At 39.1% G+C, this 19,349-nt stretch overlaps 1 protein-coding gene across 2 annotated transcripts in view; it reads right to left on the minus strand.

The window, feature by feature from the left end:
- dhx36 (DEAH-box helicase 36) overlaps window positions 1-19,349 on the minus strand; it is a 108,368-nt gene that overhangs the window by 828 nt on the left and 88,191 nt on the right. The gene's annotated exons all lie outside the window — the stretch shown is intronic.

Below are 19,349 nucleotides of genomic sequence, written 5' to 3' on the forward strand. Positions count from 1 at the left end.
ATGTACTTACTATAGGGTAGGGTTAGGAATAGGGTTTTGTTTAGGGTAGTTGCATGTAATTATGCATAATTTACTAATTACTACAGCAAGTACATGCAACAAATGTAACAAGGACACTGTAAAATAAAGTGTTAGTAATACCTTTTTAGTAATAATTCAGAATTATCCCCTGAATTCATCTGATTGTACAAGGAAATATTACACCACTTGACTTGACTTGACAAGTCATTTCTAGAAAAGTAGTGTATTTATTTTCAAATCAAGATGAATACATTCAATTTCAGATTACTTTTCTAAGAATTTACCATGTGTTTGAACTTTGTCACTGACCCACTTGCACTTGTTGACCAACAAATTGCAATAATACATGCATGCACACATGCAAAAGAAAATTTAGATTTTTTTTAAGGCTGTCTCTGTGCTTATATATAATTCTGAGTTATTATAGAGTGGAGAAATAGTGTTTATGAGTGAAAATGTCCTGCGGCAGGGTGACTTATATCCCCATACGCAGAAACAGAAAGGTGTAAATGCCTTCTTAACAATATTTTCCCTCTTTCTACATGTGATTTTCTTAACTCTACCACCGTTTCTGCATCGTTTATGAAAGAAAAGAGAAGAAAGAAAGACAGCTAAATGTAAAGCATGTTAAGGGTGGTCATGAATGAATCGTCATGAGCAGATGTAAGCACTCAGTAGAAGTTGGATTGTGTTCGCATATGGGATTTTTATCATCCACAATTAAGGCCAATGAAAGGCAAAAACCCCCTCAAAAAATATAGCTGAGCAGCGAAAAAAACAACAACAAAAAAAAACACTAACAAAAAAAAAAGCGATTACAGGCCCAAGCCGGTGGCACCTCAACTCCGGTTCCTTTAGTTACCTAAAGGCACAGGGGTGGCGGTACCGCCGGCTTTGGCCCTTCATCGCTGCACGCAGCTATATATATATATATATATATATATATATAGGTAACACTGCTTTGACTGTTGAAAAGAAGTGTGCTGGAGAGCTTGTATCAGTGTGGGGTCTGCAAAAGTGCACATCGAGGGCACATATCAACCACAAAATATGCGTGAGCAACCTTCTGAAAGGTCAGGTGTACATCCAGGTCTAGATCTACGTGTGTTTACACTATAGTAGTTAGGGATGCGCCGATCCGATACTCAGGATCGGTATCGGTTCCGATACTCCCATTTTTGCCGGATCGGTATCGATTAGACGAGGCTGATTCAAATCCGATATTGTGCCAATACTATTCTATGTTATTGTTGAGCCCCACAAAAGGCACAAAAACTTTCTAAAGTACCATAAAGTTTTTGTGCACTGTATTATGAGTGTTCTGAAGCCATTATGTGTGATAGAAATTAATATTCAAGTCATTAAATTCAAGATCACGTAAACTTTTCCTTCCACTGCGGCTGTCAGTCATTCTCCATTCAGCGTTCAAACAGCGCCGCGTTCGGTTACAGTCAATGATGAAATTATCTTCAAGATGATTCAATGTTAATACTATTATTCTTGATCTGTAGATAAAGGTCTATGGTTTCGAATAAAGAAACTTTATCTTGCTGGACTTTATTGCTGTAACTTAATCGTGTTAGTTTCTACCGGGTGTCGGACGCTGTCGGTTAGATCACACCACTAGAGTAGAGTCAGATCACTAGAACAGATCACTACGGACACATTATATAAGCTCACAAGGCTGAAAATTCATATGAAGTGTGCCATTTGGGACAGGGCCAATGACCGTGAACACAGTTCAATATTCCCTCTATTTTTTATTTTTTTTTCTTGCTGACCTTTTTTCTATTTGGCGGACATTTTTCGCCACCTGAGCAAAAATATTATTTATACCTGACCTGTACAGCATACGTAGAAACACAATGGTCTCAACATTCAGTAGTAACTTTTAACTTGAATGTGACATTTATATTTTATTTGACCCTTGATGTAACTTATTGGTATTAAATCATATTTGTGAAAAACAAGCAGTTAATTAAGAATTCACTAAATGAAGCACATTTTAGGTTATCTGATATTTTTTTTCCAGTGCTGTTAACTGTACAGTCTTTACCAGTAAATACTATGAAAAATAATTTACAAAAGCTTCTTCAGGACAGTTCAATTCTTTACAATAAAGAATATAGTGAGAAAGAAAAGTAAGCTGTTACACTGAGATGGTTTGGGAAAACAAAGTGTTTTTGTACAGTCAATGAATTGTGTACAGGAAGCATTAAACATCAAAGTTAAATGATTGTTTATTGCTAACGAATTTCCAATATTTTCTTTAGCAAGGGGTTTCAAACTTTTTAATGGCAATGAGCCCTAAACAATACCCTTATGCGGTTCTTTATTTAGCCTTATAATGTAATAAAATATAATCCTAATGTAACCTAAACAATACCTTTGTGCGATTCTTTATTTAGGCTTATAATATAATACAATATAGGCCTAATATAAAAAAAAAAGAATTGAAGTATTTAAAGTAATATATCAGTTTAAATGCTTCAATTTTGAACACAAGAGGGCAGTATAGCACTATGAATAAATATAGCACTTTTTTTTGACTAAACCATTCTGGCTGTTTTTAAACTTAAAAATAATTCTTAAATTGAAAAGAAAAAAGAATAAAATGGGTTTAGTTCTAATAATGGTATAATTTTATAGAAAAATAAATAGTGTATAATTTAGAAGATTTGAGACGTTTCCTGATTCTTTTTTTTTTACATAATCCCTTGCCAAAGCAAAACTGTTTGAGATATTCAATATCCGTAAAACAATTTAGCATCCTTATTGTATTTATCAAGTTGAAAAAATTTGGCATGAATAAAATAAACTACTTAAGAGGAGTGAGTAAAAATGTAGGCTGGTTCTGCAAAACATCCGCATTCAGACCAAAATAGCCAAATGAGATCTATACGTGTACCGAGTTTCATATTATTACATGCAAGTGTGTTTGATTTATGGACCAAATTTTCGGACCAAGTTAATTTAATTAATAAACTAATTATATAAAACTATTGTCAATGTACTAAAATTAAACAGGTTATATGCCTTTACTTATTAAAAAAAAACTTATTTACAAAAAAATACAAGGCTTAAGACATTTAGTTTCTTTCATGCAGGCCAAACACACAGGAGTGAAATGGTTAATCTAGCCCCTTTGCACATGTCTACTGGCTAATACATGTGATTTGTCTGACAAGTTTCATGCAAATTCAAGCATGCTAAGAGTCTCAAAAGCATCCTAAAATAATTGTAAAGTTTAATGCATTGCCATGGCAACAGTATCAAAGATATCATGAATCCATTCATAGGTCTACATCTGCCGTATGTTTAAATTATACAGATGAAGTTTGAAGCAAATTGGTTAAAAATAAGAGGGTAATTTCAAAGCATTTTGAAAGTGACACTTCCTGCTGCCAGTTGGTGGCGCAATAACTTTGACTCACAATAGTCACATCCATGTGATCGTCCTCTTACAGCGAACACACTGCTGAAGTTTCATCAAGATCAGTTAATGTATGCAGAAGTTATAACACACTTCCTCTTTAACGTTTTTTCGCCATAATTTCGTTTCCTCACCACGGCCAAACCATTTGAGATATCAAAACCCCCCTGGCAGTTTTTCATCCTCAATGTCTTGACTTCACGCTGATGAGTTTTGTGGCATTTCTTTGAATTCTCTATGAGAAGTACTTTAAATTCCATTGCATGTGTTTTACAAACAACCCTAAATAGCCGACTTCCTGTTGAGCTGGGGTAAAAAGTAAGAATATGAAGTGTATATGAACCGATGAGATCTATATGTGTACCAAGTTTCATATTATTACATGAAGGCATGTTTGATTTATGGACCAAGTTTTCGAACCCCTTTCCAGTGGGCGCTGTCGAGCCTCCCGCCACGCCTGGGTACCAGCTTCAACCTGGCCCTGATGGCCTGTTCTGACCCGTGTGCAAAGTATCAAGAGTTTTCGAGCATGTTAAGGGCCCCAAAAGTGCCCGAATAGTCGTAAGAAAAATAATAATAATAGAAAAAAATAATCCTAAGGAAAACAAATGGGCTCTACGCCCTTTTAGGGCTTGGGCCCTAATAATCCTAAGGAAAACAATAGGGCTCTGCACCATTTTAGGGCTTGGGCCCTAATAAATATTCCTAACGAAAACAATAGGGCCTTCGCCCTTTCAGGGCTTGGGCCCTAAAAAAACACTTTTGAATAAACAAAGTAAATTGACAGAGTCAAAAAAATTTAATAATAATAATAACAGCAAACTATTACAACAATTCGGAAATTGACCTTAACACAAGTCAATATATTAGAGCAAGGACAGACTTATGTCCTTTCACCCCAAGCTCCCCTGACAGAATGACAATACTAGACTTTACAGGCCTGAGGTCACCCCTGGAATTGGAACATACCAAAACATGATTATGATGCAGGGGTGGCTCAGATGACAAAGACATAAAAGCTTAAAAACAGCTGAAAAACTACCTCGATAAAACTAGAAAATTTCAGAATATTATTTATACAGTTTCAGCTAACAATTGGGAAGCAACAAGTCACATTTATCAGCTACAAATTAATAACTCAAACTCCGGGTCAATTACAGCAAATTTTCCTTTACACAAAAAAAAAAACAACAACAAAAAAAACGGAGATTCTAGTACGACAAAGATGGTATGTCAAAAGCAATGTTTTTCTTAAACTAAATAAACGGCTATCTATTGAAAACATGTGTTGCGTGATGTGAAACCTGTATTGTAACTGATTATTAGACATGTGCCGGTATTCGGTAATGCGATAAATCGCGGTAATGAATATGCACGATATTGTTATAGAGGGCTCTTCAAAATACCGTAAAAAATAATAGATTCGAATTTAGACTTTTAGAGCGCGCATTAGCTGCTTATTTTCCTTCAACCGCTCAAACACTGCGTGCTGCACAAAACACGCGCGCACTCTGATGTAAACAATCCCCACATGTATAAGCACTGTGTGCATGCGGCAGTGCGCACCGTCTAATGTAAACAATCCTCACATGGAGTAGAAGCATGGCGGAACGCTCCCGACGATTTGTCCCCGCAGGGCTGCCAACTCTCACACATTCAGCTTGAGACTCAAGCTTGAGACTTTCAGACAGGACGCAGAATACGCGCGCAACGCGCAGGGATGTTTTGTTGCTCCGTCGACCTGCATCGACCACGCCGTGGTTAAAGTTCAAAATAGTTAAACTTTTTATTTGTAAAATGGCAAATCGCGTTGTATATGAAGGGGAACGTTGAACCAAGCGGCCAACGTCGCGCATTCCGCGTCCTGTCTGAAAGGCGCATTTGGCACTTTTCACACGCTCTCACACGATCATGTTACTTTAGTTTTTATTTAAAGAGACAGTACAACTTACCGAAAGGTATTTACTTATACATAATAACAATCAATGAGTGTTTTCAAACACGGAAAGAGGTCAGTAACACTGCAGGAGAACAGTTGTGTCACAAAACGTTACATTTACCTCAGGAAAGCCATTTAATGACCAGCACATTAGTTGACTAGAAAAAAATAGCAAGGAGTATTTTGCTAAATATTATATTTAATTTCTCTCTGTATGTTTACAGCATTATGTGAGATTTTTTTTTTTTCTTGAGAAACATTAACAGACTCGGGCCTACCTAATATTTATCAAAATGAGTCAATATTGAATTAAGACTGAAATCAAATCCTAGAATTTAATTAAATAATACAAACAGTAACCTACCAGTCATTGTCCCATATAAACATTGTAACATGTTGTCACTAAACTTTAAACAATTTGGTTTAGTTACCATATGTTTTGAAAATCACAATTACACATTGTGATGCAAGTTGAGGTTTTTTTAGAGACCCACAATGCATCTGTTTTTCTTGAGCATTAAAATATAATTTCATTAAAATATCGTGATAATACCGTATACCGTGATAAAAGCCTCAATCAATAACCGCAGCATGAAAATTTGATACCGGCACATGCCTACTGATTATGAATCTGATGTAAATGACATGATTTTCTTTAAAACAGCAAGATATGTATTGAAAGAAGTAGCTATAGCATATAAATCATTGCAGTATTAAAAGCTGTTAAAAGTGTGCACACCAAAAGCTACGGGATATATGAGATTTTGAAGTGAAAGGCTAGATTAACCAATGATTTTTAACAGTATAAAGATTAACAAAATACATTAATGTGCTAGACAAACAGAAATCACATTTGCACTCAGTCTTTGTGTACTAGAATAGGCAGCATATCGCTGCCGTGACGATAGCTATGTGCCCCGTCACAAAGCAACAATGTTCAGAATAAACAGAATCAGCTGGTCATTTAATCGCAAAATAAATCTAGTCAGTACCAATTAAATAAATATGCATGAATTATTGATTTCGCATCAAACTAAAAACAGAAACTAAAAACAAAGATACCCCAGAGTGACTATAGTGTTAGCACAGATTAATTTTTCACTCTCTACTTTCAGTATTGCTCTCTCGGACAATAAGACAGGCATGCCAGGGCTCACCCTGCGGATGCTGCTGCACAGGACAGGACTGTTCAATTTGCATAAGTGTGACAGATAGCCACCAAATAGTTAAAATTGTTTTGGTTCTTTTTGTTTTTTTGTTTTTGTCAAAAAAGGCCACTGGTGCAACTGTGTGTGCGTGAGGCTTGAGCAAGGAGAGATATGGAAGAAATTGGAATATGGCAACACTTTGATTTGGTAAGGAGCTTTGATCTCTTTTGAGAGGCTGTTGAGTAAAAGGCACACAGAAACTGAATAAAAGATGGACTTAAACTGGGGGCAGCATTAATCTGCAAACACACATCCTCTCAACAGAGAGCTCTCTGACAAAATGATATACAGTAGTCCTTCCCTTTGATATGAGAAAATAGACATACAGCACAAGTGCATGTGTGTGAGTTTACCGAGTTGGGAACCACTTGGGGTTCAATAAGCGGTCATCCTCAAAGGTAAAAAGTGATTAATATTTCATAAATTAAGGGTTTCTTTTTTGTTGTTTAAAAAAAAAAAAACAAAAACAAAACAACTAAACCTGTTTTCTTTTAGGGACACAGGTTTGCTATGTAAATATTATAATTAGGTTAAAATAATAAGCTTCATAGCATTACATCAGTGTACAGTAAATCCCATCCAGCATCCAAATTCATCGTTTAAATCAGGATAGGCAGTTCCAGAAAGGTAGCAATAGCATTCAAGCTTTAAAAACATTAGATCCCACCCACCAACCCTTCAGAGTGTCTCCAAAGCCACGTCTCGTCCAAAACACATTGGTCACATTGCACACAGCCAGAGCAGAGAGACAGAGTTAAATTACCACATGTCTCAAAGCACATAACATTACAATAATGATGAACATATACAATTACAGCTCTACTTGTGCCACCTGACTGCTGCAGATTCATTTCACAATTGGTAGTGTTGCCAGAGAAAAATGCTTAAATCCGAGTCTAAGCATGTGAACCGCTTTGAGAACATCGCGGGTTGCAATCTCATAATTACGGTTACGTGTGCGACACATAAGCATGTTTTGGTTCAGGAGGAACTGTGAAAGATTGAAGAAAAAAGACTCTGTCTACAACTCTGCATAGCCCAGGAACACGCTGACGACGTGATCTGCGTGAGTAGAATGATTTGTGGGAGAATTATTATTATTTTTTTTTTACACATCCTTATAATGGCTGGAATACACAACACGACTTTTGCCCTGATTTGCTGTCTAGATCAGTCAAAAATAGTTGCCGAAAGTCAGTACCAGTCGGAATTGACTAATGGTAAAGAAATAGGCCTATTTCACAAAATGGCGACCGAGACTGGTAGTAGGGTAGCGATACTTCCGGCCGCGCCGCCGCCTGCTATGATCGCCATTCATTCTCAAAATGGACTGTGAACAGCTTGTTTTCTTTTGCGGCCTATGATTTTCTCTCTCAGTCATTCATCTGACAAAAGTAAGAATAGCAGATGTTGTCCGTTTTGTTGATAGTTTTTAGGTAGCAATGAAAAGATCGAAATTGGACAAAGGTAACAAATTTTGCCTAAAAAAGTTCCATTCATTTAAATGCCATTAAACTTGATGACTAAGCTCACACTATATCTAAAAAAAATAAAATGATGTATGATGTGAGTGAAATGTAGTGGCTATTGTTCAAATCTCATGTTATTAAGTGTAAGTTTGTCTACGAGATTGCAGCAATATTCCACTAGATTAGGCTATGGCTAATTTTTCATGTTTACACCATAAATGAAACTAAGAACTGTACAGATTTACAGTGAATCTGACCTAACGTTGCTAGTAGGTCTAATAATAATTTTTAAAAAATGGTTAGAATAAAAACATGAGTGGAGTGAGTGATATTACATGTTTTAAAAAATCATGATGTTACAAAATCACATTTTACTGCCTAGGGTCCTCTTATGAAAAGAAAATATATTTCCCTATATATGAATGATTTCACAGCATATTTGAAAATATACAGAATAATATATGGTGTTAATATATTACAATATGTTAAATAATACATAAGGAATCTTCATATATTTAAAAATGTGAGAGACAATATATATTATATATATATATTAATATATAATGTATGTATTTTAATATTCAGTAATACACTTTACAGGGATTAATGTTCTCCGTCGCTACGAGAGAGTCTACGACGGAATTGACCTATGGCTAAGCCACGCCCTCAAACGCAATGAGCCAATCACAGTGTGCAGCTAACCCAACACAGTCGGACATTCTCTGCTTCCACTTCCATTGAAACGAATTGCAGTTAGTCAGTTTTCATTAGTCTTTTCTTGTCATTTTAAGTTTAAAATGGTCAAAGGGTGTGCATGGATTAATGGATTAACATCTGGATTAAGTTATACGATTAAGTTATGCGGTAGACCACAACACCAACTAAACGCAGATAAATTAAACAAGGATGTCTGAATATGATCGAAGTTAAGTCAACAACATATTTGAACGTTATCTTTAAAATCTCTAAAGTAACGTTAGTTTAACGTTAGACGTACATTAGAAAACATTAACGTTAGCTTCTAGCTGCGTTGTAGATCATATCACTCAGCTTCATTAACGTATCTGTAAATAACCGAGATCACAAATGTTAACTATGGTGTGCTGAATGATTCATGTTCATACTGTAGCACCAAACGGTGATGGCAACGATATGCGGGTTATCACGTTTTCACTGTGACCTGTAACTTACATTTTTGCCTGGAGCTGAAGCTTTTCATCGACCTTCTCAAGAATAAAATTATTAATCTAACCCTCCAATGCATAAGGCCCTTTAGGTGATGATATATAATCTCTATATAATCTCCAAAAATCACCAATTGCCTCCTGTGAAATGTCTCCTACTGTGACAGCTGCCATAGCGCCCATGCCCAAATGAATGTTTGTCCGAGTGAGTGGAGGGGGCGTGGCTTAGCCATAGGTCAATTCCGTCAATACCAGGGTTCCCCCCACTGTCCTTATGTCTTGAATTCACTTTTCATAATTTTAAGGCTGTAAATATGCTCACATTTCTCAAATAGTGTAATAAATGTCTTAATTTTAGTTTGAATGGGTCTTAAATTAAAGACTAGATGTTCACCATAGCCTGTAAAAAAAAAACAAAAAAAAAAAAAAAAAAACTGATCACCCTGGCTAGGTGGATGTGACCAAAGCCTGGACTTGAGTTAAAAGCACGTTCCTCTCTGCACTCTAAGCGTGCTGTCAACACTCTGATCCTAATCCACTCCTGGTTTTCCAGCCCCACTCATGGCAAAAACTCTGCTCCATGTTCACTTAATTTTAACAGTTATTCTAATGTTTTTTTTTTTGTTTGTCAAAAACATCTAAATGTAAGATACTGGAGACAATAAAGACAGCAAGAGTGGCTGCAAGATAACTGCCTTTACTGAAAAACACATGAACTCTCCGTTGCTGGTGTTTACACAAAAGCCAACTGCTTAGCCAACTCAACAGCGCCCTCTAGTTGCAACGCAATACATTACATCTCTCCTTCTTCAGCATATTTGTGCGGATCCCATAGACAGCAGACTAAATAACCGAAGGTTTCTTACGCAAATTTAATAGCAAAAACAAACAATCTTCAAGGAACCTTTCAACTTAATAATGAGAATTACCAACAAACAGCAGGCCTACTAGATTAATTTACTACTGGACTCATCTGACCCGGACAGGTAGTAACTACAAATTCAGTCTTTCAGGGGGTCTAACCACTCTGCCATGCTTAGTGGTGTAGAGCAGAGTGGACTGAGGTTGACCCACATCCAGGGGTTCCTTGGCAGGTGAAGCTGTGGTCCCAACTAGGGGAGGAATCATTTTGTCTTGTTATGGAAGGACATCAGGACACTCCTCCCAAGTCTCATCTTGAATGAGGTGACGGGACTGATTTGCTCTTGCAGTACTTTTACGGAGGTGCTGACAGTTCCGGCGGAACTCCGTGCCACCAGAGTTTACAATGTAAGAACTGGGTGTGCTGCTATGTTTCTGGATGACAACAGCTGGAAACCACTTGGAGTGGCCAGGGTGGCCTGCATTCTGACTTCTTCACCTGGCACCAGCACAGGGCGAGTGTGCATCATCCTACCTTTGTCGTAGTAGTACTTCTGGGAAGCTTTGGACCTATTAAGCAGACGTCTGACTTTCAAAGAGTTGTAAGCCTTTGGGACAAGCAGTTGTTGAGCTGCAGGCAGTTTGTTTCTGGGTCTTCTGCCCATGAACAGCTGTGCTGGGGACAGCTCTACTCTCTCTAGCGGGGTCGTTCTGTAGTCCAGCAGTGCCAAATGTCTATCCGGAGCTTTGTTCCAAAGTCTTTTCACTGTTTGTACTGCTCGCTCAGCCTCTCCATTAGAGTGAGGTGTGTGAGGTGATGATGTGAGATGTGATATGCCATAGCTATCACAAAAGTCTCTGAACTTCTCTGATGCATACTGGGGCCCATTGTCTGTTCGTAGGACAGTAGGAATCCCATGACGACTGAACTGTGATTTCAGAATTTCAATGGCAGTACGGCTTCGCTGATCTTTAAGCTTGTCCACTTCAATGTATTTTGAAAACTAATCCACAAGAAGAATGAAGTGCTTTCAGTCAAATGCCACTAGCTCAAATGGCAGTTCTGGGGTTTCAGTTGGCTTTAGAGGCAACCTTGGTAGTTTGTTTTGGAACTCGGCACATTTGCTGCAATTCTTCACTACCTCCTCTATCTCTGCACTCATGCCCGGCCAGTAGAGCACGTGCTCTCTGTTTGCTTTTCACAATCCCTAAATGAGACTGGTGTATGAGTTTTAACATGTGTCGTCTCATAGTGGGTGGTATAACTATACGCAGCCCTTTGTACACTATCCCATCACATATGGTCAGTTGACTTTTTGAGTCCCAATATGGCTGAACAGTGGTTGGGGCATATCTCCTGTGCTCTGGCCAACCTTGCTGGATGATGTGTTGTAAGGAGCTCAGTTCTGTTTTTGTGCATTCCTGTAGCTCAGCGTACTTCTCTTCGCTTACAGCCACATGGTTCAACATGGATACACATTCCAAATGTTCCAATTCTGGAGTATTGTGTGACAGTTGCGCCCTGGATAGTGTGTCCGGCAGCTCCATGCCTTTCCTGTACCTGACAGTCAAATCATACCATTGGATGTGCAGGCGCATCCTCTGTATGCTCATGGGTGTGGAAAGCAGTGATTTCTTAAAAATGTCCTCCAGTGGTTTGTGGTCATTATACACAGTAGCCGCGTTTCCACTGCCGGGCTAGGGCTGGGCCAGAGCTAACAGCGAGCCGGGCCGAGCTAGTGGCCTCGGGCCTCAAGCACCGGGCTTGCGTTTCCACTGCCGGGCCAGTAGCCCCACAGCACTGCCCCAGACCCCACCCCTAACACGCCTTTCAGGATCAAACGTCATAAAACCCAACCCATTTCAGCGGGTATTATGAATTAATTTATTTTTTAAATTAGGAAGATAGCATGTATATTAACTCAACTGCCGTAGTGGCTGCAATAGTGTCCCGAGACCAGTACAGGCGATTCTCCATTTCAAGCAGCGATTTTTTGCGCGATATAACAAGTAGGGCTGCGGGCACGTTTTCAAGTTATTCATTAATCGTTAACCGAGGCCCATCGGTTAATACTCGGTGCATAGTGTGCGCGCCGCAACCTCGAGATACAGAGTAAATTTTTAACACCTTTAATAACTGATTGGACCCCATTTGAAACGAAATTAATTTATAGAAATAAAACGCAGCAAGTACGGAGCAGTTAAAGCCCCATTTCCATCACCCTTCAAACTGAAATTGCCAATTGAAAATAAGCAAAACGTCCATTTCACAAAAACTCCGTGTCTGCAAATAATAATAATAATAATAACCATCATCATCATTATTGTAACATTTTATTAGGCTGCATATGTAGAAGACGTCTTTATCCAAAAAAGGAACAGAGCACAAATAAACACAATATTTTTGACAAATATCAGCGCATATCCAGTGTGTGTGGAGCACGCACTGATGGCTGCGAGACGCCCATGTGAACAGTTTCATTGCATTTCTTTCAGTGGAAACAACTTAAAATACTCTTTAATTTCTGGTCATACAGAAAATAATAATACATTATTCGCAAATAAATTTATTTATAACAAGAAAACGTTGTGCTTTAACAATTAATCAAGGCGCGCTTCATGATCTCCGTGAACTGAAGCGCGAGACCTGAAACAGCCACCGCATTCGAATTTGTTCGTTTTAAATTGGACATTTAAAGCTTTAGTCTACAGGGATTATATCCTTTGTAGATTAAAGCTTTAAATGTCCAATTTAAAACGAACAAATTCGAATCGAAAGCCAATATCTTCTATGTTTATGTAGCTTAATTTCTCTCTAAATGTGCATCCGGAGATGGAGATATGTTTTTAGCTGAAAATCATTTAGAAAACAATAGTTTATTAATAAACAATTAATGCCTCGTTATTTTATATTATTTTATTATCAGACACATTTATTATAGCCTATAAATCACCCATAAATCCCCTTTCTGTAGGCTGTGTTTACGGCTCTTCTCATTCAGCACTGCGGGGAAAATATCATTTCCAGGTTCTAATTTGGCCTCAGAAAACCAGTAAAATATATATTTTTTTCATATTAATTTGTCAAATATTTTAAATGTTTAAGGGGCAAAAAAATCAAACAAATATCTGAAAATCCGTCGATATGTATATATAGCCTATATATTGTTGCGCAGCATTTGGCAGGCATACAGTTCAAATTAAAATGTTATGCAATTTTAAACGGTTAATCGGTTAAACATGGACACCCCTATGTGCATCTTGCTTCAGATCATAACGTTCCATAACACCGATAAACTCCGCCTTTTACCTTGAACACGCCTCTAGCCCGAGCTGGCCCCCTCTGGCCCAAGGTATTCGACGGGCCAGAAATCCTGGCCGTTGGCCCTGAGGAAGCCCCGATCAAGCCCCGGAAGTGACAGTGGAAACGCGACTGGCCCTGGCACGCACTAGCACGGCCCGGCCCTGGCCCGGCAGTGGAAACGCGGCTAGTGACTGACTTTCCAAAGATATAGTGATGAAATTTTGTGCATGCATGGACGATAGAAAGCATCTCCTTTTCTATCTGTGCATAGCGGGTCTCCGCATCGGTCAGAGATCTGGAGGAGAACGCAACAGGGTGATTGTCCTGCAAAAGCACAGCACCTAATCCACTGCTGCTTGCATCACAGAAAATTTCAATGGGCTTTGATAGGTCATAGTACTTCAGGACAGGAGGGTGTGAACACAGTTCTTTGAGCCTTGCAAAGGCTCTTGTCTGAGCCAGTTGCCACGCAAGCTCCACATTGCTTTTCAAAAGCTGACGCAGCGGCGCATCTTCCTCGCTGAGATTCGGTATGAATTTAGACAAATAAGTCACGAACCCCAAAAAATGGCGAACCCCTTCTTTGTCAACCGGTTCCGGCATGTCCCTGGCTGCTTGGACCTTGGCTGGGTCAGGCTTCAACCCGTCTGCCGTCAGTAAGTGGCCAATATATGTGACTTGGCTCTGCCGAATGTGACACTTCTTGAAATTAAGCTTTAAGTTGTAGCTTGTTGCTCTCTCGATGACTTTGTGTAAGATTTCATCGTGTAACTTCACAGTGGGGGCCGCAATCAAGATGTCATCCATAATGGCCAATGCTCCCATAATGCCCTCGAGCATGCCATCCATGATTCGCTGATAGATCTCGGGGGCACATTTGATTCCAAATGGTAGCCTCAACCACCTAAACCTACCAATGGGTGTGTTGAAGGTTGTAAGGAATGATGATTCATCATCCAACTCAATCTGGAGGAATCCTGACTTGGCATCGAGGACTGAGAATATTCGTGCTCCAGGCATAGATGACACGACCTCTTCAACGGTGCGCATGGGGTAGTGTTCTCTTTGGATTACCTTATTTAAATCGCTGGGGTCTATGCAAATTCTTAACTTGTCTCCCCGAGAGAACGCCACCATTGAACTGACCCACTCAGTGGGCTGCTCCACCTTTTTTATATAGCCATTTTCCTCCATTTCATGCAGTTTCTGGACGATCTGTTCCTTGAGTGCAGCTGGCTGTCTGCGCACGGGGTGGACAACGCCTTTAGCATTGGGCTCTATTTTGATTGAGTACCTCCCTGGTAGAGTCCCTGTGGTGCGTATTAGCTCAGGAAAGTCTCGAAGGCCTTGAGGAACAACATCTTGTTCGAGAATGCCCTTCTCAGGCGAGATAGTCTCAGCTTCAGCAGCATTTTGTACGGAGTTCAACCTTGCTATTAAGCCTAAAGCTTCAGCTGTAGCTCCGCTGAGCACACTTTCCTGTGTAATATCCACAATTTTAAACTCTGCATCAGTGACGCACTGTTTGTAGCGCACTGATAAATCTACAGCAGCGACTGGTTTGAGCTTATGATTAGAGTAGGAGCGCAACAGCTTGTTAGAACGCTTCAATTCACCAGTGTGCGCGAGTTGCTGGTAGTCGTCAAGAGACAAAGTGTTACACTTGGCACCAGTATCTATCTTGAACTGGACTTTCTGTGAAAGTATCATCAAATGCACAGTCCATTTGTCCACAGTAAATGTAGCTGCTGGAAGCACAACGTCTGTTAGGCTAATGTTCAGTATTTCATCATCAGTCTCGTCCAGCACTTCAGCATTCAGTGTGTGGACAGCACGTTTGCGGCACACTGCCATCCAGTGGTTGGGTCTGTGGCAGTAAGAGCATGTTGAGCCCTTGGCTGGGCACCATTTGTGATCAGGATGTTTACCGCAGCTAGCACAGAAAGCTGAGGGCTTTGACTGAGTGAACTTGCGATCTGGATAGCGAATTTTCCTGCTTTGGCCAGAAGGCTTATGTCGAACACTTTCTGCTACAGTGGGCACCTGAGAGCATGCAACATCATCTCGGACTATTTTCAATTGTTTCTGAGACATCTCATATTGCTAAGGGATTTCTATGGCTTTGGCCAGGGTTAATTCCTCTCCTTTGTCTAGTAGTCTTTCTTGCACTCGTTTTTCATGCACGCCCGCGATAATCGCGTCAATCAACATATCGCCAGGGTCGGCATATGCGCAATCCATTAACATTAGCCGTAAATCTTTGACGAAATGATCGAAACTCTGACTTACGTCTTGTTTCCTCTGCTTGAAACGATGGCGTGCTATCCTCTTGTTCTTCCTTGGTCTAATACTTCTCAAACTTTTCTAGCACTTTCTCAGGATCCTCTTTCTCACCTTCAGCCCAGGTGAGCGTTTTGTAAATTTCTCTGCCCTGTCCGCCTATCCATGTACCCAGCCAGCCGGCTTGCTGCTTTGCAGTTAGTTCGGATAGTGGTCCATCAAACACGAACGTAACGTGGCTCCGAAAACGGTCAAATTCCTGATATATTTCAATCATGTCTCACCCGGACCACAAAACCTAACCAACAGTGTTCCAGCCAATCACTGGCAAGAAGTATTTGAGGGTGGGTCTGGGGGGTTAGTGCGCGTGCACATGAAGGGGGTGTGTGTGTGAAGGAGATAGAAGCATCAGAGGGAAGTTTGAAAAATGGCCGACACACGACCAAATAGACGTCGTTTTGAAGAACAAATTAAAAAGAAGGAGAACTATGCACGTTCACAATTATTTCAGGAAGCACGGAAGGGAGGGGGAGGAGATGAGATGCGGCGGAGGGAGGGTCTAGCTAGCCTCCGATTTGTTTGAAAATATTCCGAACGTCAACAACACCCAGGATCGCTCAGAGAACCGTTAAGTGATATCGAATGAAAAATGCCTTATGGAAACAGTAAAATTCGATGAAATTTCATCAAAAAACGACTCAAATGAAATACGTTCGGTCTCATCGGATTTTCACGGATCGATACACGGCTAATGCGATAAAAGCTGATGGAAACGTTATTTGCCGAATAAATGATGAATTGCGATTAAGTTTTATGCCCTTTTATGGTTGCAACACGCCAGAAGACGAGTTCATTTCCGGCCAGTCTGTTTGCGCACACATGGCGGATGTCAACAAAGACAGATGTAAGTGGACAAAGCAAAAAGATGCTTCAACCAAAGGGTTTCCGTGAACCACGATCTCCCAGAACGGATGGAGCGCTTGTTCCCACACCATAATCACCTCCGCTGTCGTCAGGCATACGTGCATCAGCATCATCATAGCAATGTTTATAGCGTTGTTGTTTTCTTAGGTTAGTTTTGCTTGTTTTTACGTGGCTTGGTTGAGTTCTAATGTATAATGTGGTCTGTTATTTCTGGTTAACAGACTGCGGCGTTGCTATAACACACCGTTGCCATGGACGCAGTTCAGAGACGGAACAGACTATTTTCTTTAGCAGAAGCAATACTCGTTTTTAAATCAATAAACTTGTTTTTAAGTCAATATTTTGTGTCAAATTATTGATTGATTTATTTATTTGGTTGATTTATATGTAATAAGCAGGATAATATATAGCGAGGCGGTTGTATAGCGAATACAACCCCTTCAACAACCGCCTCGCATACATTATCACATACGTCGCTATCAGCTGGCACATAAGCATTATTAGCCTTCAACTTGTGAAATAGTAGTGATCATTTGTTGGTAGATGGCGCAATCCGTTTTGTCTAACAAAACTTTGTTCGCAAAAGTTTGCTTGAATGTTGTTCAATTCAGTGTGAAAATGAATGGAGACATCTTAAAATGTCTCAAATCAATTCGATATACCAATTTGATCGCAAAACAGCATGTGACGTCATTACGTACAGGTTTTTATTCGCTTTAAAGCCGTTTGATGGAAACACACTTTCACCAGCTTTATTCGCATGTGTTTTTTTACTGAACTTCAGATAATTCGATTGACAAGTGGATGGAAACATGGCTACAGAAGCCTAATTCTCTTACCCATTTGTCAAACAGGGGTGATAATTGTGGAGGGCACTGTATGTATGTATATATATATATATATATATATATACACATGCCCTTTTATGGTTGTATATATATATATATATATATATATATATACATACACATATATACATGCCCCTTTTATATATATATATATATATATATATATATTATGGTGGCCGAGAGAGCTCACCGCGCTGCAACCTGATGAAGACGAATGCAAATACAAAAAAACGTGTGCAACTATAAAAACGCATGCAAATACAAAAAAACATCTGCAAATTAAGAAAAACATCTTCATCAGTTCCACAACACACGTTTGCTCCAAGTACTCACAACACCACCAAATACAGAAACGCGCTGCAAACGTTCACAACACCACCAAATACAGAAATGCGCTGCAAATAACACGGTCCACAACGGAAATGTTTCCGGGGAACCAAATAAGTGACGGACCCGACTGGAACCACAGGACGTGCTTACAGCAAAAAACCTTTATTGACAAGAAGTCAAAGCCTATATTTTTTTTTATAAATAAAATATACTATTAAAATAATATTGTATATATAAATAATATTATACTATTATTTTTTTATAGTTCGTCTATACTCCTTGCTTACTCAAAATTCTACTTTGTTTTATTTAATTTCTTTTGACTTTTCCCCCGCAAAACACTGATATTCAAATTATTATGACATACAACTTGTGTACAATATACAACATGTGTTAACAATATGTTCAATGTCATCACAATACAAATGAGAAAAGAACAATGATCTGAAATCTAAACTAAATAAATAAAAAAAGATCAAGAAGAACATGAAGGCAAACGGCTACATAAATGAGACACTAGTGTCATGCTCACGCCAAATTCCCACTTGAAGAGCTTTGCCATCTGCCCTTTGAAGGGAGTAGGGCATAGGGAAGCTCACGAGCAATAAGCAAGTCCCAGTTGGGTCCGTCACTTATTTGGTTCCCCGGAAACATTTCCGTTGTGGACCGTGTTATTTGCAGCGCGTTTCTGTATTTGGTGGTGTTGTGAACGTTTGCAGCGCGTTTCTGTATTTGGTTGTGTTGTGAGTACTTGGAGCAAACGTGTGTTGTGGAACTGATGAAGATGTTTTTTCTTAATTTGCGGATGTTTTTTTGTATTTGCATGCGTTTTTATAGTTGCACACGTTTTTTTGTATTTGCATTCGTCTTCATCAGGTTGCAGCGCGGTGAGCTTTCTCGGCCACCGTAATATATATATATATATATATATTAAACAATAGATAAACAAAAGATAGACAATTAAACAAAGATACACATTATACAGGCCAACATAGTGCTTTAATTTCAGGAAGGCCTACAAACATTATTCAGGTATGGAATTTCAGGAAGGTCTACTGGTATTGCCTAAAAAGAATTTTACTGGTATTGGCTAAAAACTGGTATTGCCTAAAAGAAGAATTAATAAAGTAATCAAAAGTAAAATAACACTGGAAAGTTGATCATTGAATAACTTTAGCTTTAATAAGCATAAATCTATCTTTCAAGAGCTTTGAGTGATTTTCTCTTTGCCTTTTGTTGTTTGATTCTCAGTAATGGCACAATCGTCAGCATGTTTATTAGACTGCTGCCCCTTTAAGGATGATTGCAGATCTAATAGTCTACTGATGCACCATATTTTCTCCCAACTATTTCCATAACTACGTCTATTTTAGACATAAACTGTTTAAGTGTTAATCTCCAAGCCGGTCGTTTTAACATTTTTGTGCAGGCTACATTTGATCGCGCTACGTTTAGACACGCATATGAAGGCCAAAGTAAAATTTGCTCGTCTCGTTGCGGTCTGTTTCGGAGCGCGCGCCACATTGGGAACAGCAAACATCATCTCTT

This window comes from Pimephales promelas, chromosome 10, assembly GCF_988280905.1.
Source record: "Pimephales promelas chromosome 10, fPimPro1.hap1.1, whole genome shotgun sequence".
Lineage (NCBI taxonomy): Eukaryota > Metazoa > Chordata > Actinopteri > Cypriniformes > Leuciscidae > Pimephales > Pimephales promelas.